Source organism: Alosa pseudoharengus, unplaced genomic scaffold (genome assembly GCF_046254945.1).
Source record: "Alosa pseudoharengus isolate Yale_2024_CS ecotype anadromous, Long Island Sound unplaced genomic scaffold, YU_APseudo_1.1 YU_APseudo_1.1_scf_13, whole genome shotgun sequence".
Taxonomy (NCBI): Eukaryota; Metazoa; Chordata; class Actinopteri; order Clupeiformes; family Clupeidae; genus Alosa; species Alosa pseudoharengus.
Genome location: NW_027468598.1, coordinates 11,360,703 through 11,385,850, shown reverse-complemented (window position 1 = coordinate 11,385,850; position 25,148 = coordinate 11,360,703). Strand labels below are relative to the sequence as shown.

Sequence of the window (25,148 nt, the reverse complement as noted above, 5' to 3'; positions counted from 1 at the left end):
ATTACTTATATTGACTTCCAGAGGAACATGTATTGGATAAGAAAAGATATTGGTCTTGGTAGAAGCCCATAACCAGATGCTGCAAGCAGCCCAACTACTTAACAGGGACAGCTCTATAATGAACATTAATTATTACCGTTTTTTTTCTCGAATGGACTTAATTCCGTCACCTTTACATTCTATGTGCTCTATGTCCTCTTCGATGCCCTCATGACCTATTTCTTTCTGTCTTAACCATTGACTTGATTTTGGTTTCTTTTCCAACATGCAAGTTTATATGAGGACTTTGAACAGGTCACTGGGCTGTGACCAGGGTCACGTGGCTGTGTAGTCTAAACACACTAAAGGACAGCTGTGAAGGACAAACCAGTGAAACAGGCCCACGTGGCTTTCACTTTACACAGTGCGTAAACCTGTTATCCAGGAGGGGTTAAAAAAGCCTTTTTCTTTTACTGCTGTTGCTTTTCACTGTTTGTGCCCACATCTGTTGTGCTTGTGTCAGAGCAATGTGTGCGAGACCCACAGAGACATTTATCTTCCTCTCTGGTGGAACCCAAGTGCTCGTGAGTGAGATTGGGTGTGATGAGTGAGATGGTTGGCTTTTATGTGTCCAGATATTGTGTAATTTAAAAATGCTCTCAAATCAAGTGGCAGTCTGGTTATATCAGGAGGAAGCTATTGGCCCTTATCTATGCTCAACTTCCTTGTTGGGTAGGCTATCTGATAAGACTGCCATTTGGCATTGGGTTGGGTTTTCTGTGTGTGTGTGTGTGTGTGTGTGTGTGTGTGTGTGTGTGTGTGTGTGTGTGTGTGTGTGTGTGTGTGTGTGTGTGTGTGTGTGTGTGTGTGTGTGTGTGTGTGTGTGTGTGTGTGTGTGTGTGTGTGTGTGTGTGTGTGTGTGTGTGTGTGTGTGTGTGTGTGTGTGTGTGTGTGTGTGTGTGTGTGTGTGTTTGAAAGTGTGTGTCCGCCGTGCGTGCTTGTGTGTGTGACAGAGAGTGTGCATGTGTTTGTGTAAGGAGCTACTGTACTGGAATGAATCTGGCAGTCTGGTGCAATCAAACACAGATGCGTGAGCAGTGACTGACAGCTCTGCACAAAACTGTCATATTCTTAAGCTGTAATCGGTAAGCCATGTGTGCATATGATAGCCTGCCCAGCATAATTACATGGCTAAGACATATGTAGGTTTCCTTACCACACCCTAAAAAGCACAAAGTACCCACGGGATTGCATCAGGCCGGTCTATCTGACAAGTACAGACATTTCAGGCCGTTGTAGCAAAAAAAAAAAGCCTGTGCCTTTTGATAACATGTGGCCACTGGGCAATAGTGAGTAATCTCATTTGCGGAATGACTGGAAAGTTCTCAAGAACAGTTTAGAGAATGGCACCACTTGTATTCTGAGCGTACACATCGTACACATGTGCGTGCATCACCATCTGTTTGTGGGGACTGAACTACAGTGTTGAACCAACTGAGTGGAAAAAAAAAAAACAGAGGCCTAATCAGAAAGTGGGTCTTCCCTTTAGGGATGCAAAAATAGTAGGCCCTATTTGCGTGTGTTGGCTTGTTTGTGTGAATGTTCCCATGTGCATATGTGAAGTTGAATGTGTGTTTGGGTGTGTGTTTGTGCATATGTGAAGTTGAATGTGTGTTTGGGTGTGTGTTTCTGAGTGTGTTTCTGAGTGTGTCGAAATAAGTGTATATGTCCTATATGTGTGGGTGTGTGTTTGCGCGCGTGTGTATGTGTTTCTGAGAGTGTGTTGAAGTAAGTGTGTGTGTCCTACAGGTCTGTGTGTGTGTGTGTGTGTGTGTGTGTGTGTGTGTGTGTGTGTGTGTGTGTGTGTGTGTGTGTGTGTGTGTGTGTGTGTGTGTGTGTGTGTGTGTGTGTGTGTGTGTGTGTGTGTGTGTGTGTGTGTGGACGCTGTAACGGACCCTGTCCCTTTCTCTTTGTTCCGCTCCTGGCTGTAGCAGATGAGGAGCAGCTGCTCTCTCTCCCAGGCTGCGTGTTGAGGGGGGCGTTCTGTTGCAGTGTCCCCTCAGGGGGTCCCCTGTCATTATGACGTAGGTAGGAGTGACGGACAGAGAATGATGAATGTGACCCCGATGTTCAGTTCATTCTCTGCTATGTTCTCACTGTGTTTGAACATTCATCAGTGTGGTAATGGGATAATAACATTACACTTAGGAAGTTGACGAGGAAGATTATGCTGTTTTCGGTCAGGTGGCAGCTGTTCCTATGGCTCAGTCAGAACTGTAAAGCACGATTGACTGGGGGTATTGTTGATTGGCCTCATCGGTAAACCCTTGCCATGTGTTTCTGGTTTATGAGGCTGGCAGATCAGGCTGGCATCTGTTGGATACGCATCAGGATCTTATTGTTGGCGCGACGGTTTTAGGGCTGACGAACTGCAGTGAAAATATGGATTTTTAAAGGCATTTAGCTGCCTAGCTGTGAGGGGCTCGGTGAAATACCTGATCCATGTGTTTCTTCAGGGCCTGTTTGTCCTCTACTGTAATTTATCGTCGTAACCTAAGCCTACCTGGGCTTCATACTTTCTGTAGCAGACTGAATGAATGGCCTTGCTTTTTTCTGCTAATATTCTCTTGGCTGAAGTCCCACTGCAGTTGCACACCAGTGCTACCGGGAGCCTATTATTCAGAACATTCTTTTCTCACCAGCAGTGTGTGACGGTAAACCCCCCCCCCCCCCCCCCCCACACACACCTTCCCCCCTTCCTCATTCCAGAGTTTTCAGCATTGTTCTATTTTGGGATTTACCAATAAACAATGAGGGACTCGCTCGCCTGTGTGGTTTTGAGCCTGCCTCCCTTTGTGCTTGTTTTGGCTGCCTGCTTCCCTGTGGATGCAGGAGCAGGGGAGAGAGTTCTAGGGGGCTGCATACCTAAGCTAAGCTAAGCTACTCTGATATCTTTGATGCCTGTCCGTTAGACCCACTCACTCCCAAGGTGTCTGGGTGAGATGTGGATGCTGGCTGTCCCTGTTTTGTAAAGAGTCAGGGCTCGCCTGCCTGACCCATGCCTGATGTGATTAGATTTTAGTCTGTTGTCCGGTCCATTTCGTGTACTGCCTCAACAACTCCACTGACACAAAAAGCTGTGGTGGAAGGCAGTGAGCTGGTTTGTGGAAAATCAAATGTGCAGAGAAGCCAAATGCTGTCCCTTTTTTTGTTTGTTTTGTTGCTGGAATGAAGGAATAAATGCTCTGCCTGCATGGGCCAACTTTGGCTGCGCACCCAAGAAGCTGATCTCTTGTGTGTGAAAACAAAGAGAAAAATAAAAGAGAAATCAGGAGAGAAAGGCTTTGGAGTCCAAGCGGATAAGAGAGTGGGGATGCAAACAGGAAATGGAAGCTTGAGGCCCATGTCAGGGCGTGCTCACAGCGTCGACTCACGGTTTAGCAACCTGCATGTGTCTACCAAGGAAGTCTGTTTTGCTGGAACTTGTCTGTGTGTGTGTGTGTGTGTGTGTGTGTGTGTGTGTGTGTGTGTGTGTGTGTGTGTGTGTGTGTGTGTGTGTGTGTGTGTGTGTGTGTGTGTGTGTGTGTGTGTGATGATGGTGGGGAGATGTATTTGCGTATCCCCTCTACCAAGCAGCCCTACCCAGCGTCTTTGTCCTGAAAAACAAACAGCTTGACCGTCAAATCCAGAATAAAAGAAAGCGCTCTGAAAACCGTCACGTCTCACTTCAACAAAAGGGCAGCACACGGTTGCTTCAACATCACCGGCAGAACCCGTACGGCACAAAGGCAGGGGGGCAGCTGGCTGCTTCTTCGCCACGGTGGTGGGATTGTAGCCACCCTTCTATAGGCCTCATATAAAATGCACATTTTTAATAGGATGGATGAAGCCGTCTTCTGAGGCTATAAATGGTCTGCAATGATCCAGTTGGGCTCCATATTGATTTTGGAGAGAGGAGTTTATTCTCCATCAGGGAGAAGTCGGGGGGGTTTAAAATAGAAAGTCTGGGGGTTTCTGGGTGGAGAAAGTCATGGGTGGGGATTGTTGAGAACAAAGAGACTCTTCAAGAACGGTTATTACAGGCCAGAACTCATAAAGAAAAAATACATGACATTTAATAGATCATGGAATTACTTGTGGCTGTGTGTGTGTGTGTGTGTAGTTACAGAAGAACGGCAGACTCTGAAGGACTTAACATCCTGCAGATATTTGAAGTAGTCACTGAATGGTGTGTTGCCTCTGTGAGTATAGTGGGCCAGAGGTCCCTAAGGAATCACCTGGAAACTGAGCGCTCATTGACTGCTGAGTGGGGAGCAGGGGAGGCTGCCATTTAGAGGAGTTGTAGATCGTGCAGGAGAGGAGTGTGGCAAGCATGGAGGCGCTCTATTTTTGGCTTCCCAAAGCATTTTTAACGTCAAATCGCTGTTTTGCTTGGCAGCGGGCAGCACATAGAAATTCTCTCCTCCACGCCGAGGAATGCTCAGAAGGTCAAGGGTCAGAAACAGGCCGCAAACCTCCAAGGCATACACACACACACACACACTCTCTCTCTCTCTCTCTCTCTCTCTCTCTCTCTCTCTCTCTCTCTCTCTCTCTCTCTCTCTCTTACACACACACACTCTCTTGTTATAGCACCCACTTGGCCCACACAGACAGGCAGGAACAGCCCTGTCTTTAAGCTCACTGACTTATGTGGGGGGAGTGCAGGATGTCCTGTGATGAACATCAGGAAGGGAGATCTAGGGATAGAGCAGCACAACAGCGTGCAACAAACAGGTACATAAATAGGTCCTATTTTCAGCAGCAGACTCTGGACGGTCCAGCCTTGCTGTCTCCAGTTGGTCAAGCTTACGCGCGAGAGGTGTGTTTGAGCCTCGGGCTAGCAGTGGGTTCATTTGGATTTCCTCTCTCTTAATAGCCATATGGATTACCATTCATGAGTGCGGCTTCAAATAGGTCAACTCGAACATTACATAAACGGCCCTCCTGAGATTTCTGTGTATTTAGCATCGGTTGCTTTATGATTATGTCGTGGCCCTCGGCCCTAAAAGTTAAATGTGTTTTCATGTTGTGCATCTGCAATCCTTGTCAGGACAACACACACTCTGATTTACGGTCATAACTTTGCGTAGGTCCTCTCTGAAATGTGTCCAAGCGAACATCAAACTCTCAGAAATGTACCCAGATTCTATCATACATAAGTCAAAGCAGTGACACAGCTCAGTCCCTGGATGTTGAAGCACCTCAGATTGCCATCTTTTACATCTCAATAATCTCTCTCTGTTTCTCTCTCTCTCTCTCTCTCTCTCTCTCTGTCTCTCTCTCTGTCTCTCTCTCTGTCTCTCTCTCTCTCTCTCTCTCTCTCTCTGTCCCGCTCTCTCTCTCTGTCTGTCTATCTATCTATCTGTCTATCTGTCTCTCTGTCTGTCTGTCTGTCTCTCTGTCTGTCTGTCTCCCAGGGCTTAAAGTATTCAGGCGTGAGCTGGTATGTGTAAGATTTGAAAATAGGCAATGAGACTACAGTATATATGGCGTCCTCATATGTCTGATAACTTCAGGCACAGATATTTTTATTGCTTTAAGCCCTGCTCTCTCTCTCTTTCTCTCTCTCTCTTTTCTTTTTTTTCTTTCTCTCTTTCCTTCTCATCTCACCCTGTCTCTCTCTTTGGCTCTGGTACAGTCTACATACTAGCATCACACAATGCGCCTCTCAGTCTTATGGCTTATGACTTATTACTGCTGTATAGTGGAATAAGAAGTCAGGACTGGGACAGTAGTTGGTAATTTTTTTGCTCCTCTGCTCTATAATCATTACTCTCGCCCTGCCCCCACCCAGCAGGTTAACCTGAGCTGGTCTAACAGGCCGTGCCTGAGTGCTGGGGAAGAGTTGCTGATTGCAGGGGTTTGCGGCTGTCAAGGTGGTGCCATGCAGAGCGTTAGGTTACACCCCCCCACCGGCGTCTCGCAGCAGGGGAAAGGCACCTAATGACCGTCTAGAAGGTGATGGTTTACGGAATAGAAGGCACAAAAACCATGTGCCATAAGTACAGTGTCAGCGCTGGCAGGCATTTACGGGGGAAGACGCGGTGTTGCTTCACGCCAGGCCCTCCGGTCCCTGGAGCCCAGGTGCCACTGTGAGTGAGTCTGCCAGGAAACATAAGAAATGCAGCACATGTTCCTCTTGCTATGTGCTGTGCTGTTCCACATATAGCCAAGCAGTCTGCAAGCCAAACAAACCTAGTTGATCCTGACCCCCCCCCCACACACACACACACACACAGACATAGCAGTGTTTTTCAGGTTTGTGGAGTCGTGAGACAGAAGCTGCGGCCTGGCCACCAGTCAAGACGGCAGCCTCTCAGTGCTGGCTCCGCGGGCCTGTGCCTCTGCCTCTGCCTCCGCCGCCTCACCGCTAACCTCAGGGAGCTTCTGGGAACTTTCCGCCGCATTCCTCATTGTGTTTGTCTGTGACGGCCCGGCCTGTGCCCGGAGGAAAGGCCAAAAGGGAAAAGAGACAATACTGGGGTTGTTTTTTTTTTTTTTTTTTTTTTTTTTGTCGACGGCACCCACGGATTTTTCTGGAATGGCCGTGTCTTCCTCTGCAGATGGGCTCTGTGAAGGACGATTGTGCCTCTCTCTCCGGGCTCCATTTTGTACTTCTGGCAGCCGCTGAATTGTTGACCGGAAGCCAGTGTGGTTGACACCGAAGACGCCAGAATGCGCTCATTGAGTTGTGCTGGAGAGCGCCGCAGTGCTAATACACTCGGCGGAGATGGAGATAAAGCGCTCTGGGGAGACATGGCGGAGGAGAGAGGGCGGGCCAGAAACATCCTTTTGAAATCCCAGATGAAGTAACAGTGGTGTGTGTTATGCATTCTGCTCTGCTGTCTCCTCTTTTGACTGTGTTTACTTGGATGTTTCTGTTTTAGTGGGGACCATCTGTGACAAATTAAGTGATCCACTTCTGTGTGTGTGTGTGTGTGTGTGTGTGTGTGTGTGTGTGTGTGTGTGTGTTTTCTGTCCTTCCCTTGCATTGCTTAAACAACCATTTTAAGCACTCTGTGTTTGGTTTAACAACCAATGTTCCATCCGAGGAGCAGTTATTCTCCTTCCTCAAACTCTCATTTTTCTCTGTCTTATTTTTCTTTTGTTGCTATCTTTTTCGCTCTGCTACTTTTTCCCTTTTCCTCCATGTCTCCCTCTGTTCCCCCTTTGGCTGCGGCCTGTGGTATGTTTGCTGCCTTGGCATCGGTTCTGAGTAGCCTGGGATCAATTTAGTCTAACTGAATATTTAATATGCCTGTATATGTAAAACAATCTGGGCTGCTGCATTCACACACACATGCGCTGGCCTCCTGCCTCTGACGATTGCAGTCAGCGTAATTAATGGCAGTAATTAGTAAATTAATCTGTTCCCCAGACGGGCTCCATTTAATTTACAAGACCAAAAATTTGCCCCATTGTTCCACGTGTGTGTGTGTGTGTGTGTGTGTGTGTGTGTGTGTGTGTGTGTGTGTGTGTGTGTGTGTGTGTGTGTGTGTGTGTGTGTGTGTGTGTGTGTGTGGGGGGGGGGGGGGGGGTGGCATGACACAGTAGTGAACTTGAGAAGTGCTGGGTGAAGTTTCTGAGTGCCCCATCACCCACCCCCCTGTGCACGTGCATGTGGCCTGCTTTCACTTGTTTAGTAGATTCAGAGTGACAGAATCAATGGCCATTCAACACAGTTCCCCGAGGTCATGCCACTGGTTGGTACATGTGTGCACAGTCAGTCATAGAGCCCTTTCCGGGATAACACAGACAAATACACACTCTCTTGACCTTTCTGACCACACACACACACACACACACACACACACACACACACACACACACACACGTCACAGTTCACTCCTCTCCACTCTCTACCGTGCACTGTGTAGCCGTGCTGCTTTTTGTTGCGTTTGGCTGATGGGCTATTGTCTTTCTCCCTACTAAAACCACGAGTTCCATTCAGGAAGTAATCCTGATTTGATTGGCACACGTTTTATCTAAACCTTCTCATCGTATCTGATCTCTGAACTCAAACACACTTTTTTTTTTCTCGCCCTGGCGCTCGGCTCCATTTCTCTCCCCTTGTCTTTTCCATCGCCACGGCTCGAAAAACCTCACCAAAATAACTCTCGACACAACAGCGCATTGTGTATGACCCCAGTGTTTTTCATCGTCCCTCAAAAGTCCAGCTTTCCAGACTTGATGATAACAAATATATAAATCTGCTCCAGCGTTTTCCTAGTGGTAGTAAAATGTCAGCTATTTCCTGTGGCTTTCTCCTCCACGCTGGTACCACTGTGTGTTCCTGACAGGGCTCTGGAGCGGAGAGGGAGAGATGTTGTTACCAATTCCCCTCACGTCTTAATACTCCCATGATCGTTAGCGCTGAATGCCTGCTCACTGTGCCAATGGGTCATGAACTGGTATTTGTCTGTGAAGAGCTTGGCACCCACTTGGGGCTTAACTGGCATTCGTTAGCCCTCAGTGTATAAGTAGTAATTAGACGTTGTGCCGCAAAATGAAGTTATAACTTATTTCTCACTTAATTTTAAGCAGTCTCATTCCACTGTGTGGATGGTGTATTGAAACTAAAATGAAAGCAGTTGTAAATTATGGCCTATGAATGATAAATAAAGAATGAAAACTTAATGGGTGAATAAATCATTCAATGACTGAATGAAGTAAATAAACAAATAAGCTGTAGCCTCGACTGTATTACCCTATCTACTTCTCTGCATTGCCATTCATCGGAGTAGCAGGGCTCCTAAATGACCTTTACGAGCTCTCCTTGTGCCAAAATGAATAAAACTATTAGAAGGGCCAATCTCTAGGGAAGTGGAAAATGTGTTCAGCCCTGGGTGTGCGAGGCCTGAGCGAGATATGGAGGAAGCAATCGAGCGCACTGCGGAAACCCTGCCACACAGACCGGGTACACTCGTTTTTATCTACCTGAGTTCAGGACCGGGAGCTCCATTATTACCTCATGCCATCTGCAGTCACACAAACCCAGTTGACGGGCCGACTGGCATTGTCTGTTCTTGGTCGTGTAGAAGTTAGTGGTGGGTTTAGGGAGGGGTGCTGAAAGGCACTGAGTGAACGGTCAGTCATTGTGGTCTGCGGTTCACCCTCCAGTACTATTATAGTAACCCTGTTGAGTGAGCTGGCGGACCTTTTGTTTACCTGTCTCGGAGGTTCTGTTTGCGTTATGGAAACAGAACCAGGCTCGTTATTTATGCCCAAGTGGTTTGTTGAGCACAACAAGGTTTTTTCGGGGTGTTCTGGTTGGTCTAGTTTTTGGGAAGCGCTGTATTAATCGACTTTTGATGAGCTGGTCAGACGCCTATAGTTTTCATTATGGGTGAAGATCTGGAGTTTGTTATTCAAATAAACATGACGTGAAATAGTAACATGAGAATACTACTTCGGTACACACCAGTCAGTATGATTGGTTTTGACAGGTTTCGGTATGTGTGCCCTTTTCAGGAAACCTTAGCACGTAAGCACGGAATGGTTTAAAATAAGTACCTCTCAAAATCCAGTAGGTGCATACAATAACAGGCCACTTGTGCGCTTTAATGGCTGTTTATTTTGTAAGAGCTCGATGAATGAGTAAGGCTTCACCTGTTAACAGGTCGTTGTGTGGGACACCAAAGTGGTCAGCAGGTCTGGGAGTGCTCGGGCGAAACGAGGAATGTTGTTCTCCGGAATTGTGCTGCTGCTGCTACTGCTGCTACGCCTCCGGTTGTCGTCAGGAGTGGACTGGGAAAGGTTTCCTCCCCTCAAAAGAGCTCCATTCTGGTATTTGTGGAATCTGCTTTGGAACAAACATGGCACTTCCTGCTTGAGTCTCCAGAGGAGGCCGCAGAGGAGAGAGATGGGGATCCTGGCCGGCTTCACAGACGGCCGAGAAGGAGATGGAGAGGGAGGTGGACTCCTTGGTCGTATCCTCCTGAGCGTCTTGCGCGGTGTTGTGTGCAGGGCTGTCTGTGTGTTAACTGTACACAGAGGTTGTTTATTGACGTGTTTATTGAGCTCAGCCAGTATGTTTTTTTCATCGGTCCCCCCTCCATTTCCTTCCCTGTAATTGCAGTCCTAGTAAAGTTGTGCAAGTTGTAATATATTGTAGGGGTGAAGAATATTTTGGGCTGAGTTAATGTTTTATGTCAGCATGGAGCCCAAGGCAAACTAAATGAATAAAACAACAACAAACTGAGTTAAATAAAACACTGTTTTTTCACACTGCTCCCATGGCCTTGCTCCTCAAGAAAGAAGCTAATCATTTGCCCTCCCCCTCTTGTTAATTTTTACCACCATTAACAGATGCATCTTGAGTGGCCATAGTCTTTCGGTAAGTGAATGGTGATCAACTTCCTTCCCCGGCCCACTTACGCCACCTGGTTTTTCACTCACAAACAAAAAGAAAAAGTCACAATTAGAGGGGAAGTCTCCGGAGGAAGAGGGGGAGGAAGGCCGGGGGCCGCGGGTAGACGTGACGACCAGTGCCCCCGTGGCGCGGGGCTCGTTAGAGCACAGATACTTCCTGCCAGGATGGACCTTTCAGCGGTGTCATGAGAAAATGCACGGGCTTCCCCACACACACACATATATACGGACGCACCAGGCCCACTGTAATCAGGTCCTGCACATCCTGCCTGAGACCCCACTACACACACACACACACACACACACACACATTCACACATTCACACATTCTCAGACTCTTTCCCAGTCCTTGTCAGTTCTGTTGTGTAGCTGCTGCACTTGGCAACTTGGCAGATGCCTCACTTGTGAAACATAACAATTTCAGCTTTTCTTCATGTACTGTAAAGGCCAGCCCAATTGGGACAGCCTTTTTAAAGCTTTTAGATGGGGCCCCTAACTACCACTGACCCCAGACCAGAAAACGAGGACTCTGTCCAGAGAGAATTCCCTAGGCCGCTTGCCCTCCCCCCCCCCCCCCCCCCCCCCCATGTCTGACTAGGCTGCATGTCTAGTGGATTGATTCATTTTTCTCTGCTAAATATAGGCTAGATTGGAATCTGGCTAGCATGTCTGTGATCGTGGAATCCTTGGGAATTAGGCTAGAGTGTAAGCATGAGTCACCCAGGATTACGGGTTGAGTGGGCACCCCCAGGAAAAATCCTCTGGATTATCAGGCCCGGAGCCATAAGGAAAACCATAGAGTTCTCGCTGCTGTCCATAGGAAGTGATGATTGACAGCTTGCTCAAACAGCACATGCCAGGGCTGCTCTTTCAGTGTCGTCCTAGACCCATCAGCAGGACCTTTGCCTTTGGGCAGCCCAGCAGGGTCAAGGGTTGGTTCTTGATGACGTCCCTGAGGGGACATATTTGAGTGGGCATGATGAGTTGCATGGGCAGGCAGATCGATGAGTTGCTTAAGTTCCACTCAAATCTAATGCATCATTGCTTTTCAGATGCCTTTCACTGTGGTATTGTTTTACCTTTGTTATAGATGTGGTTATAGATTTTGTTTTTATTGCTACCATCTGAGCCACCAAAAAAGATCACATTTTACATTTTAATGTTAAAGCAACACCAAAGCATTTTTCCTCTGTCGCACGCACGCTATTTGTTTATCCAGCACTGGCTTTGGAAATAACTATTGAGAGAATGTGGAATAGAATATTATGTCCAATATTCCAATATATGGTTTAATGTTCTGCATTATGACCAATATTCCAATATGTGGTTTAATGTTCTGCATTTCTCATTAGTAGGTCACTTTGATACTAAAAGTATGATTCTATGTAATGACTGTATGATATCTGTACTGTCCCTGTGTATATGTGTGTGTGACTGTATTAAGAGATAAGCAGGAATATTATGACTTTGCAGTGTTTTACTGTTCTGCATGGCTGCGTCAGTAGCTATCTGCTCCGGATTGCCAGGTTGCCACTAATCAGAGTCTGATTCAGTGTAGTCCACGTGAGATGGGATGACCAACGTCATCTCCCGTCAGCCTGGAAGGATACTTAAACCCTAACTATTTCCTTGTCTAGTTAGAGCAGCTGATGGGTGAAGTCATGCTGTCTCTCCCTTGATGCGCATCATTGTAAATAAACTCTGACTGGGTCTCTATTAAATCAAAATTACCATCATTATGTCCACAGACAAGGTAGAGTATGTTGCATGATTTTATGAAAGTATGATGTATTGCGACATCAGAAGGAAGTCAAATTTGTAGTTTCTTATGTCTCATTCCATCGAACTACAGATCCGCTACAGGATCTGGCAAACTTACATAGTGCGGTTATAGCCGATAGAGGGTCGCAAAGCGAATGCAGAAGTGCCGTTCACCCTGTTAAGAGTTGATGAACCACTGAAACGATTTTGGAAACATTATTTTAAGGTACAAAAAACTCTTTGGTGTTGCTTTAAGGAAAATCAAGAGCTTACTGATTTGACAAAGCTCGACACAGTGTTTCTTAGCTAATGCCAGAAGCACAACTCCATCCGCCATCCGCACAGCAGAAGGTGTTATCCTGTTAGATAACTGCCTTGTATTTTTGGTAGCCTAGTCAGAGCGTAAATTCCATGTTAACCAAGGGACTGTGTTCCCTTTTCAGAAGTGATGTGGTGTAATTCTAACTCAGCCCCCCCCCCACCCCCCCCACCCCTCCCCCCTCCCGTATAATGGAGGCAATTTGGACAGAGAAGAATGGAATGGAATGCTTTATGTCTCCAGGCTGATTCTTTTCCATTTAACTTGGAGAAGGAGGGAGGTGGGGGGTAGCTTGTGCTGAGAGAGGCACGCTGCTGATTCCTGATGGCTCATAGTTTATCGTTTCCGTTGGTGGCAGATTTCCCAGACCCAACTGGTCGACTCCTTGCATGGAACACTGAATCATTCCGTACGTTGTTATGGTTGTTAGTTGTTTTTTTTTTTACTTGTTAATGGCTAGGCTGTTAATGGCTAGGCTGTTCTAGATGGATGTGTTGTGTGTTATGCGTATTACAGTGAGTGTGTGTCATCGTTTGGCTGCCGGATCCACACAAATGAAGAGGCTCTTAAAGTGGAGCTTTATCCTCAAGAGTCAGAAGGAGCCCAGCTGGGGCAGAGGGAGCTCTCGATGCTGAACAACGTGAGGGTGACGTGCTTGGGTCGCGGTGTCGCTGTCAGCTCACACGATGCCACGGCCGGCCCCTTGTGACAGAAAAACAGAGAGCGCTCTTCATCTCGTCCAGAGAATACTTCAGCCATCAGAGGGGCTGGACGCTCTTGTAATCCCAGAGTGACTGTCATGTGGGCACAGACCACCCCTCGAGATTGTAAGCCCCTTTGCCCCCCCTACCCCCCACATAACCCACCCAGCCAACCCCCTCTTCCACAACCAACACAAGCATCCCCCTAACAAGCTGCATTTGTTTAATCTACCAGATGTTCCACAGGCCTTTCCGAGATCCCGTGCTGAGATTTAATCCGCATTTCTCCACAGAGCCGGATTAAACGCCCCCAGGGTCTGTAAATGGGTGCAGGGCTTGGGCCTTAAGCGAATTGGTTTGAAAATGGGTAAACACAGGCTTTTGTGGAGGTAACGCATGGCTGGTGCCACACCTTCTGCTCTGCGTGGGTCCGCCGTGTTAGCACACATTTGAAGTGGCGTCAGGAATCCGTGCGACTCACTGCAAAGCTTTTGCCTAACAGTAGCATTGAGATCACTGCTGTCTGATGAAAGGTGAAGGTCAGGGTTGTCAAGACTCTGAATTAGGGTTCATTTCAGGGTGATGTGTATGTTAGAGTGGATGAGCTGAGTGATTAACTAGAGATGTCTTTTTTGCAAGCTAACGGTAGCCTGCCAGCAATGCTACCAATGATTCATGTGAAAACCTGTAGTTATTGCCAAACCAGACAGGTTGCATTCTCAGCGTTTAACTTGGAAAGGATTCTCGCTTCTTTTAATCATCAGCCAACATAAGTACCTGGGGAAATTCCTTGTTTATGGAGCCCTGTTCGAAGTGAATGCAGTTGTATGTCAGATTGTCAACAGTACATTCAGGTCGTAAATGGATGTGATTTTGGGGACTATTTTGAAAGTGTGGAGAAAACTGATTTAAAACAAGTACAAGTTTATTTAAGGCAGCTGTTGCCATTGTGTGTTCCCTCTGTGTCGTTAACAGGTAAATCAACAATGATTTAGTGCAACAGCCTACTGTGGAACTAGAACATGAACTAGTTTGGGATTTGCTGCTGGTGCATCATATTGTCAGTCTGACCTGTATGTTTGTGTTTATGTTTCTGTTTCTGTTATATTTATAAAGGGGAGGTTTCTTTTCCAGAGTACCACTACTGCGTGCCTTTTTATTGGTCTAACACAAGCATGATCCTCCAGCTTGTTTTTAATAGCATAGGGTGGTCCTAAGTTTACAAGAGACATGGTGTGAGGGCAGGGACATTATCAGATTAGCACACATTATTCAATTGCACCTCACGCAGGCCTACAGAGACCTATTCTAAGCAGCAGAGAGCAGCCTGTCGTGATCGTTCTCCTTGCCCTTTATTTGACTGCGGCTGCTTTCGCAGGTTAATTTATGCCACGCAGGTTCACTCTGCATTCCTGCATGAGCGTGAACTTGATGTGACTCGGATATTGTGAGTGTGCAAGTGAGAAAACCGGGAGGGGTGAGGTCTGTCTGCCATGGCATCGGCATGTTTTAGATTTGGAAAGCTTTCCTTGATTATGGATCTCTCCTCTTCCAAGGTTCAGCTAATGAACTATGGATTTAGGGTCATGTCTGTTCTTGTCATGAGCATTGCCATTACCTTTTACTGAGGCACCACTGGGATCACTTCACATTTTCAGTTTTGAATCCCCACATTTAATCTACACAGTTACATCAGTACTATTGTTTATTCTGCAGCAGATATCCTTACCGCTAATAGATAGAGGAGAGATATCAATGTGCGGTGTCCCTTCATGGTGTCCTGCCCCAGTGGACTAGGCATATGTAACTGAAGCCACCAGCTAATACCATCATTGAAAGCAGAGACTCTTGAGTATTGTTGCCTCTGTGTGTGTTTCTGGGTGCAGACCAGTGGGCATATCTAATCAGGGTAGGAATGCATCATGGTTGGGCATCGGACTTTGGTACTGGATCTGTCTGATGGGGCCTTGTGGGAAGTTTTCTTTCTTTCTTCCTTCTTTCTTTCTGTCTCTTTTTCTTTCTTTCCACACAGTGCCCGCAACAGGGCTCTGAGGTCTTGTACTCCCGTCACTAGGGTTGCTTGTGGACTTTTTGAGCCTGTTGCCATGGCAACAAGCGCGGCGTTGGCTTCCGTTGGTGCTCTGCAGCTGAAGGGAGGTGCTTGGTCCGTACATCCCGAGTCGATGTTCTCTCTCTTTCTTTCTCTCTCACGCCCCGTCAGCATGGCTCTCAATTATTTAGAGTGACCTGCTGCAGGCGGGCTGAATTATAGAGGAGCTGGACAGCACACGCTGAAGGGAAGACAGAGAGAAAGAGGGATAGAGAGAGGAGGGGAGAGGAAGAGAGGAGAGTCAGTGGTCGCCCCGACGTCTGTCCTCGTTTCTGCAGTGGGGAATGTAAGGGACGCTCCCTGGAGCCTTGGTCTGACGCAGGACAACCCATCTGTGTTGTGCGTTTGCCCTCCTATACTGCCGGGTGTGTTGTGTGCTGATGGATCACCCAGCCAGACAGGCTAGGGCCATGCTGCAGACGCAGCACATGACGCAGCACAGAGATCCAAGAGATGGCAAAGACCACGTGCACTACGGCGTCCCTGATTCACTGCTCTTGCTTGTGCCCCCCCCCCCCCCCCAGCAAAAAGGTGCAGGATGTCTGGGAAAATGTCTGGAAAAAGAATCGTATTCGAAACAATCTCTGTTTGTTGAATTGATCCACTTAGCTCTGAATTTGAAAGAGATGGAAGTCTGTTCTTTTAAAGCCGTTGTGTGGTCCTGTCGTCACTGTTGGTTTTATGCTAAGTACCGTCAGTGTGTTTCCATCCCTCCAGTGAGTGAAGTCTTTCAGTGGGTTCCAGATGGACCCTGGGGGAGCTGGTCACATGACCCGTGGTGCCTAGAGCCTCTATGTGCTGCCTGACAGGAAGCTGACCCATCTTCGTGATGACGGGCTGTCATCTTGGCCCCGGAGGCCAACAAAGAAAGTCCTTCCTGTTGCCTCGGAGATGATAAAGGCTCTGTCCACCTCTGGTTTCCTCTGTGTCAGACGTCCCTGAACACATCACTGACTCAGAGTACCGGACAGGAGAGGATTTTGACTGCCTTCTTCATCACTGTGTTATGGTGTCTGTCGGCAACATGATGCTTATGAGTCTGCTAGAGCTGGAAGTGAGATTAGCTTCATTCAGATTAGTTAGCGGTTTGCTAAGGGCCAAATAGGTGCCGGTGACCGGACCCTCACGGTGGGCGAAGGCCCACACAGAGATCCTGCATTTCATAAAGCTGTGTCATAATAGCTGTTTTGCTTGGAATACTTGGGTTTAAACCACAGATTTTCTTGGTGGTAATGGAAGTATCCAAAATATAACTTTTCAGTAGCACTGCCCATGATTGCAACCAGCTGAGCGAATGTTCCCCCCCAATTTTTTTTTTTTTTTTTTTGAAAATAATAAAAAAATAAAAGTTGCAAACGGCAGCTTTAAGCCCATGGAGAGCCAAGCATGTTCTGGAGGGATGAGCGAGAGAGAGAGAAAAGCGAGCCTCTCACACTCACTCGAGAGCTGCCAGGCCGAGCTCAGCAGGCCCCAGTGTAAATAAGCCAGCCCGCTGTTTGTTTGGTAACACACATGAGGAGGATGCGGCCTGGCCTGGCCTGGTGCTGAAATAGGAGCGCACTGCTGGGGATCAGGATGCTGTTTACTCCACGGGCGGATATTGCAGTGGTGGCCGAGAAGATCCGGGGGGGGAGGTGTGCGTGTGTGAGTGTGTGTGTGTGTGTCATTTGGTAGGACTGTCCAAGCTAGTCCGAGCTAGCTAATCAATTCAGCCTGGCAGATACTGCGATGCGGTAAACCATGTTCGGTTACATGGCTCCACTGTTCAGTTGACATGTTGTGCCGGGTGATTGATTGTTTCTTTAGCGGGAGAGTCAGCAGCTAGAGTCTTGATGGCACAGGGCTATCCTGTGGTAGGCATCTTTATTCGACTGGGTGGAGGCTGCAGCAGGTATTAGGAGGCAGTGCTGCTGCATTGTGCTGTGCTATGCTGTGCCCTGTGCTGCAGTAGTCTCTCAGTTTTACTGCCACCTCACCCTCACCCTCACCCTCACCCTCACCCTCACCCTCACCTCACCTCACCTCAGCTCAGCCTCCCTCTGAGCAGCCAGCCTGGGCACTGCTGCTGCTGCTGTTGCTGCTGCTGCTGCTGCTGCTGTGTCTCTTTAACCTTCCCTGTCTTTCATGGGCACACATATTTCTCCCTCTCTCCCTTTCTCCTTCTCCCTTCTCTCTCTCTCGCTCTCTGTCTCCCTCTCTCCTTATTTCTTCTCCTCTTTTTCTGTTTCTCTGTGTGTTACTTCCTCCTTCATCCTCTTTCTTACCATCCTTACTTCCTCCTGTCTTCTCTCCCTCTTTCTCCTCTCTTCTTCTTCTCACCCTCCTTCCTTCTCTCACTCACTCTCTCTTCTTATTTCTCCTTATCTCTTCTGTCTATCCCCCTCCCTCGCTCCTCTACCTGCAATACTGCACAGAGAGGCTCCCCTCAGGTTGGCTGATGACAAAGCACTAACGCAGAGCTGCGCCCAGTGCCAGCTCTCCAGGCCCGACCCCAGAAACGCCAACGCAGATTGGACACCCCCCCCCCCCCCCCTCGCCCCTCCATCCCCCCAAACCCCACCCCCATGCCCCACCCCCATGCCAGATGGCTCTGCGCGAGAAGACAGTTACAGCCCAACAAAAAGAGTCTGGGCAGGCCTGAGCTTCAGGCTGGAGAGTCGCTCGTGTTATCACACCACTGAGGCCGCCAGACTGCGGCTTCTGTCGCATATAAAAACGTGGGCGGGAGCACACACTGGGAACATACCCTTCTGTGGCCCGTGTGCCATAATATAACTACGCGTTGTAGAATGTGTGTGGGAAGGCAGTACCGAGACGTGATTTGTGTTTGTGTTTGTGTGTTTTAGGGGGTTGTTGCTCCTTTGTTTGGTGGACATAAAGGGCAGTACTCCCACTCACTGCTGATTCACAGCATAACTGTGGCAATGGGGGTTTTGCTTTGTGGTTCATTGTCTGACTGACTGGTGATGATGGACTGCTAATGTTTATATTCACTAGCACGTTACAGTTTAACTTTTTGTGTGTGTGTGTGTGTGTGTGTGTGTGTGTGTGTGTGTGTGTGTGTGTGTGTGTGTGTGTGTGTGTGTGTGTGTGTGTGTGTGTGTGTGTGTGTGTGTGTGTGTGTGTGTGTGTGTGTGTGTGTGTGTGTGTGTGTGTGTGTGTGTGTGTGTGTGTGTGTGCATGTGTGTGCGTGCGTGCGTGCGTGCATTGTGTATGTGCTGCATGTGCATGCTTACTGTTGCATGCGCATTTTTAAAATCCATCCATTCTGTTACCCGCTCTGGCAGTGCAGATGGGGGTCAGAACAAAGTCCATTGAGATTCGCTGTGATCCATGCCTACAGCTGTGTGTGTGTGTGTGTGTGTGTGTGTGTGTGTGTGTGTGTGTGTGTGTGTGTGTGTGTGTGTGTGTGTGTGTGTGTGTGTGTGTGTGTGTGTGTGTGTGTGTGTGTGTGTGTGTGTGTGTGTGTGTGTGTGTGTGTGTGTGTGTGTGTGTGTGTGTGTGTGTGTGTGTGTGTGTGTGTGTGCGCGTGCGTGCGTGCATTGTGTATGTGCTGCATGTGCATGCTTACTGTTGCATGCGCATTTTTAAAATCCATCCATTCTGTTACCCGCTCTGGCAGTGCAGATGGGGGTCAGAACAAAGTCCATTGAGATTCGCTGTGATCCATGCCTACAGCTGTGTGTGTGTGTGTGTGAGTGTGTGTGTGTGTGTGTGTGTGTGTGTGTGTGTGTGTGTGTGTGTGTGTGTGTGTGTGTGTGTGTGTGTGTGTGTGTGTGTGTGTGTGTGTGAGTGAGTGTGTGTTCAAATGCCGTCACCGTCTGTTTCATTTCCTCTGCCCCTCTCGGCCTAATATAGCTGAGGAAAGCTAAACAGTCAGGGGGACTGAGACACTAATTGCAGTCGAGTGGACTACATGCAGCTATATATAGCCTGCAAAGTCATAACATCACCTGCCTGAGACACCGAGGGCCCGATAAACATCATGAGTTTGGCAAAGGCAAGAATACGCTTTGGAGCACGGTGAGAATCTTACTCCATGGTCCTATAGACCCCCAGGGCGACCTCTGGCTCCGTGTATGTAAGTCCGTCTGGAGTCAATAACTCATCTGACATGAGGCGATGCACACAGAGGGGTCTTGTTCGTGTTTGGAGCCCGGTGGGTTCCGTGTGGTCAACTGACGGCCATGTGCAGACGGCCTCGCCTCAGCCACTCCTGAAGGGGCAGGCCTGTCCCCCTCAGTCCACAGTCCAGCATTTCTCTCTGTCTCTCTCTCTGTCTCTCTGTCTCTCTCTCTCCCTCTCTCTCACTCTCACTTTCACTCACTCACACACACACACACACACACACACACACACACACACACACACACACACACACACACACACAGAGACACACAGACACACATTCCAGAGTGTGCTGCTAAACCCCTTATGCAACAGCGACCAGGTTAAAGTGAGCAACAGTTGTCGGTTGTCCCTCCCCTGTAAACACATTTTGCTACACAGTACAGCCACTTAAACTTCTCTGTGTGTTGGCCATCTTTTCTGCGTCATGGTCACTGTGTTTTGCTTCCCTGCGCTAAGTGGAGGTAATTTGCCCGCCGCCGGTCTTGTGGATGACAGTTATATCTCTTAATGATGGGGCTGCGTGATGTCTCAACTTCGCTTGCGGGAGCCACAGATATTTGCACCGGGGTCACGGTGGTTTGTTCCAGCAGTTCCTGCAGGGGGTGGAGGAGGGGTGTGCGGGAGGAGAGGGACCTGGTTGGTGGAAGAGCAGGAGGACTTGTGGTTTGCTGCCTGGCACACGTGTGTGTGTGTGTGTGTGTCTGTGTTTGTGTGTGTGTGTGTGTGTGGGGGGGGGGGGGGCGGCATCTCATGGGTTTTGAGGAGGAAGATTGTCTTCTTTTTGAACTGACGAGATGTTTACACTCAGACAAGCTATTGCACAAGGCTGTAAAATGGTTGTGCGTAATTCACTACGTCTGTGTTAGAGTCATTTGTTCAGTATTTCGGGTGTTGTTGTGATCTTGTACATTGTAATACAAGATAGGAGGAAGGTTTGCCAACATGCTTTTGTCAGATGTGGGAGAGCCCACAGCATGAGAATATTAACAGATGTTACAAACACTTTTTTCACAAAGTGACGTTTCTAATCTTTTTTTGCTTGCCTTGCTGATATTAAAGCCTGCGTGTTGAAACACTACGCTGGAATGTGCGTGTGCACTGAGTGGCTTGTGGGAACTGCATGTCCAAAGGTGTTTATGTAACACACACTCACACCCACACTCACACTCACAATCACACTCTCTCACACACACACACACACACACACACACAGAGAGAGCCCAGTGCGCGCCCAGCACTCTGTACAATCAATGAGCAGGTCACATGTACTGGGCTGCTGATTTAACTCACTCACTCACTCACTGAGCAGCTTCCATAAAGGCCTGAGCCCAACCCAGCTCTACTACCCCTCAGCTGTCATCTGATTGGCTCCTGATGTGCTCATGCCCCTTCACTTCCCCCCTCGACATCTGACCTGACCTTGTGGGGTCAGAGGTCACTCGTGTAAATTCGGCGATATTCCTCCGCATTCCACACAGATTAGATTGCAGGGAAGGAGAGAGGTGGAACGAGAAGGAGAGAGGGACAGAAAAGGACAGAGAGAGAGAGAGAGGGAAAGTTGTGGGGGAGAGAGGGAAGAAAGGCCTTCAGAGGAGGAGGAGGAGGAGAGATAGAATACTGAATCAGTGCACTGTAGACAAACAGAACACTGATTGTGGCCTGATGGAGTGGGCTTGCCGTGGGTGAAGGCAGAGGTCACTGATGGTGACCCAGCGCTGTCTCTCCTGTCCTACGCTCCCACACCCTAAAGGGCTATCTTCACTTAACCCCCAGCCGTGCCCACTGTCCAGCCTCCTTATCATGCATGTCAGATTGCAAACATACACCAGTGCTAGTGATGGCTACTCTGCCATGGTAACACATAGTGATGGCTATTCTGCCATGGTAACTCTGGCAAACAGACATTGCGCAGGCTTGCCATCAGTGCATGCTGTCTGTTACCTCCTGGTCTAACATAGCAAACACAGAGAGGAAATGTAAGTGTTGGATTGAGAGCAGATCATTCCCGCTCCGGCCCATCGGTCACTCTGGTTTGGGATGTCATGGACCACTGTTCTCCAGGCCTCCCCTCCACGTTCTAATGGAGGCGATAAATCCCTCCTGACACAGGGCTGCTTTTCATCAGGGGATTGGATGGGGCCTTGCAGGGGCCTCGTGTTTATTGTAACAGAACGGGAGAGCCGCGGCAGCAGACGAGGTCTGGGACTCATCATCGCCCGTCCGGAGGAGAGGAGAGGGTAGCGTGACGTTGACGACCAGTCCAGCCCCCCCCCGGCCACAGTCCACCGTCCCCTCCACCAGCACAGCTGGCTCCTCCCAAATCAGACCCACCCCACTCTCCGCAGCTCAGCAGCTTCAGACTGACCGGGATGCAGCAAGCTAGCCTTCAGCCATCCCCTCCCCCATAACACAGACTCTCGCTCATTCTCTTTCTTTCTCTCTCTTTCCCTCTCTCTCTCACACCCTTTCTCTCTCTCTTTCTCTTTCCCTCATTCTCTCTTTCTTTTACTTTCTTCCTCTCTCACACCCTTTCTCTCTGTCTCTCTCTCCTCTCTTTCACTCTCTCTCCTTTCTCTTTCACTCCCCCCTCTCTCTCCCCCCTCTCTCTCTTCCCTCTCTCTCTCTCTCTCTCTCTCTCTCTCTCTTTCTCTGTGTCTCTCTTGCAGACACATGCACAAACACTTTAAAAGCAGGGTTAGCTAGAGAAGGACAACAGTTACACAAGCCCCCTCCAGTCTGTTCTCCAGAGATGCCTGCCCTGCTGTGCTTCTGTCCCCCTTGAGGGAAACATCACTGCCTGCCTACCTGCCTACCTGCCTGCCTGCCTGTGTGTGGAGGTCAGCTTGAGAAAATGTAACTCACTACTAGTTTCAATCCAGTAAGAGAGCATGTCCTGCGATAAGACATAACAAATGACAAGGTGGTGGAATGAGCTGATGTCTCTCTGGTAGGGGAGGGATGGGAAGTAGATGCAGCCATTTATTGCCTTTCATCTGCTAGGTTATTTTGCATGCGGAGCAGTTTTGCTCACACAGCCATGATGACCACCCCCTCATACTCCTTTGTCTTTGCACATCTGTATGTGTGTGTGTGTGTGTGTGTGTGTTCACACTGAAAGGGTAGCCACTCCACCCAGGTTGCTGGGAGTGGTAGAGGTTGGGGAGGCAGGGCAGGGGTGGTGGGGGGGTGTTTGTCTGTAACAGTGACCCAAATATGCCACCCCTCTTCACAGCCCCCTTTCAGCAGCTCTGTGACATACTGGAGGAAGCTCAGTGAGCCGTGCTGGAGCAGCCGCCACGCTTCCTCCAGGCATGGGCAGGCATGCAGGCGCGCCGTTTCCTCTGAATCTTTCAGACGCGTTTGAATTCCTTAATTCTAATCCCAGTGCTTAAAATATGCATCTGGTCAAGGGTTGCCTGTCGTCTCTTTTTTGGCACAGTTGTGTGAAATGGGTTTGTGCATGTGCATCCATTAGCCAAGACCCTTGGGCAACGCACCCCCAGACACAGACACCTTATCTCTCTCTGTCTCGCTCTCTTTCTCTCATACACACACACACACACACACACACACACACACACACACACACACACACACACACACACACACACACACACACACACACACACACACACACAGAGTTACTGATGTCTCTTGTGCCACGCCACAGATAGCGACCAGACACCCACAGGAGTGGCTCAGGCATGCACAGCCCTGCGTCTGTGCCACTTCCACCAGCCATATCATCTTCCTGTTGGGTACTGTTGGGTACACTGACCATTAGCATTCCTGTCCGTTTACATACCAGCACACACCCACACATGCCGCCACTACTAATGTGGACCAGATCTTAGTGTCATGGCAGTGATTATCTCAGAACAATACCCTCAGAACACCCTTGAATTAATACAGGCATACTAATTGGGCTATTTTAGTTAGCTGTAGGATGCCCTTGGTCCTTGAGGGTCACCATTGGTCAGTGTGAATTAATTAATGTTGTTTATTTTGAGGATGCTTTGCTTTTGCCATGTGAGCAATGATTATCTGTCTTGTAACACAGAAAGAACAAGCATGCAAATATGGCTGTCGGTATTTTAATAGGTTGTTTTTAACCACAAAGGTCACAGACGGTCACTCAGAGGGTATTAAATCATCAGCTGTGCTCTGTGTTGAGGTTCCTCTCACCATGTGAGTGTCTGAAAAACTGTCTTTGTCTTTGTCCACCCGGCGCTTTGTTTCAAAAGAGGGTGAAACGTTTGGAGCGCAACAAAGTGTCTGTGTTTCGGCAGCAGAGCCGGCCAGTGGACAATGGAGGAGTTCACTCTGGCCTGCTGATCAGAGGAAATTCCCCTCCTCTCAGTCGCTGCACTGAGACTGCTGTGTGAGTCAGAGATACGATGAGACACTGTGTTTTGGTCGTGTCAGGGAGATCCAACGAGATTAGCTCCATGCCCTTTGCACGTACGTTTTTGTGCTTTTTTGTGTGTTTCTGCGGCCCTTTGTGGCGGGTGAGGTTGCTTTTGCGGTCAGAAAGGGGGGCGGTTAATCGGTCTCGTTGTGGTCCGGCGTCCACCTCCCCTCCCCGTGACGAGAGATGCAATCGCGTCCGCGCCGACAGCATCAGGGATCTCTCTGCTCTGCTGCCACAAATCCCCCCCCCCCCCTCCCCCCCAAGTGCTAAGAATGGACCTCCTCCCCTCCCCAGGGGGCCTAGGAGGCCAGGCAGAGGGACACTGCACCCAGAGGAAGCAGGGAGGGGGGTGGGAACGTGTTTGGGAAGGGGTGGGGTGAGGGTGAGGGTGGCTTGCAAGCTGGATGCCTAGCTGGCCGGCTGGCTCTCAAAGCTCCAGGCCCGATGCCCTCTAACAGAGTCTCTAAATGAGGAAGTCTTCCAGTAATTGGAGGGCATGATTGATGGTTAGACCCAGCGAAGGCTTACGCAAGGGCTGGGTGGAGGGGGTGGGAGGGAGATGGGGGAGGTTGGGGGTCAGACTGCTGGAGACGGACGCTGAAGTGGGGTGGTGGTGGTGGTGAGGAATCGTCGTCTCTGTGCCGCTCTGCCGTCCAGCATCTCGAAGGCCTGTCACAGCAGGGCTCATGATCCCTCACGCAGCCTGGCCCGACCCACTGCTCCACAGTGGCAATGTCCTCTCCATCTCAGCTGGACCGATCCGGTCCGCTCTGACCATAACCGCTCTCTCCTCATATCACTCAAGAGGTCCTTTTACATAATATTATATCGGCGCATGTTTCATTGTGCCCAGCAGCGAAGATCCTCCGTCCTTTAGCTCGCACACTGCCATGCGTCCCCTCAGTGTCCAGTATGGAGCAGCACGTTTCTGAGGTACACTCTTTTTATCTTGTGTGCATGGGTCCCCTCGTCTCGACTCTCTCTCTCTCTCTCTCTCTCCTCCTCCTCTTCCTCTCGTGGAGTTTGGCTTGACTAGTGTGGTGTTTTTTTTTTTGCCGTGGGGGGAACCACAGGGTTGTCAGACGGCTGTGTTCTCCCCGTGTGCCGGGGATTGTGGGTGGAATGATGGGTTAGTGTTGTGTGTCTGCTTGCTCAGCAGCGCATGCAATTAAGGTCAGTGGTGAAGAATGGACTAGACTCTGTGTGTTTAACGCAGTAGCAAGCAAACACTCTCTCTCTCTCTCTCGCTCTGTGAAGCTCCTGTGTGTGTGTGTGTGTGTGTGTGTGTGTGTGTGTGCGTGTGTTTGTGCTTCACAAACAGCC

The 25,148-nt window shown here is 49.0% G+C and overlaps 1 protein-coding gene across 5 annotated transcripts in view; it reads left to right on the top strand.

Annotated features, from left to right (window-relative positions):
- The window catches only part of myo18ab (myosin XVIIIA b), a 113,777-nt gene that overhangs the window by 4,139 nt on the left and 84,490 nt on the right, over positions 1 to 25,148 (top strand). The window lies entirely within an intron of this gene.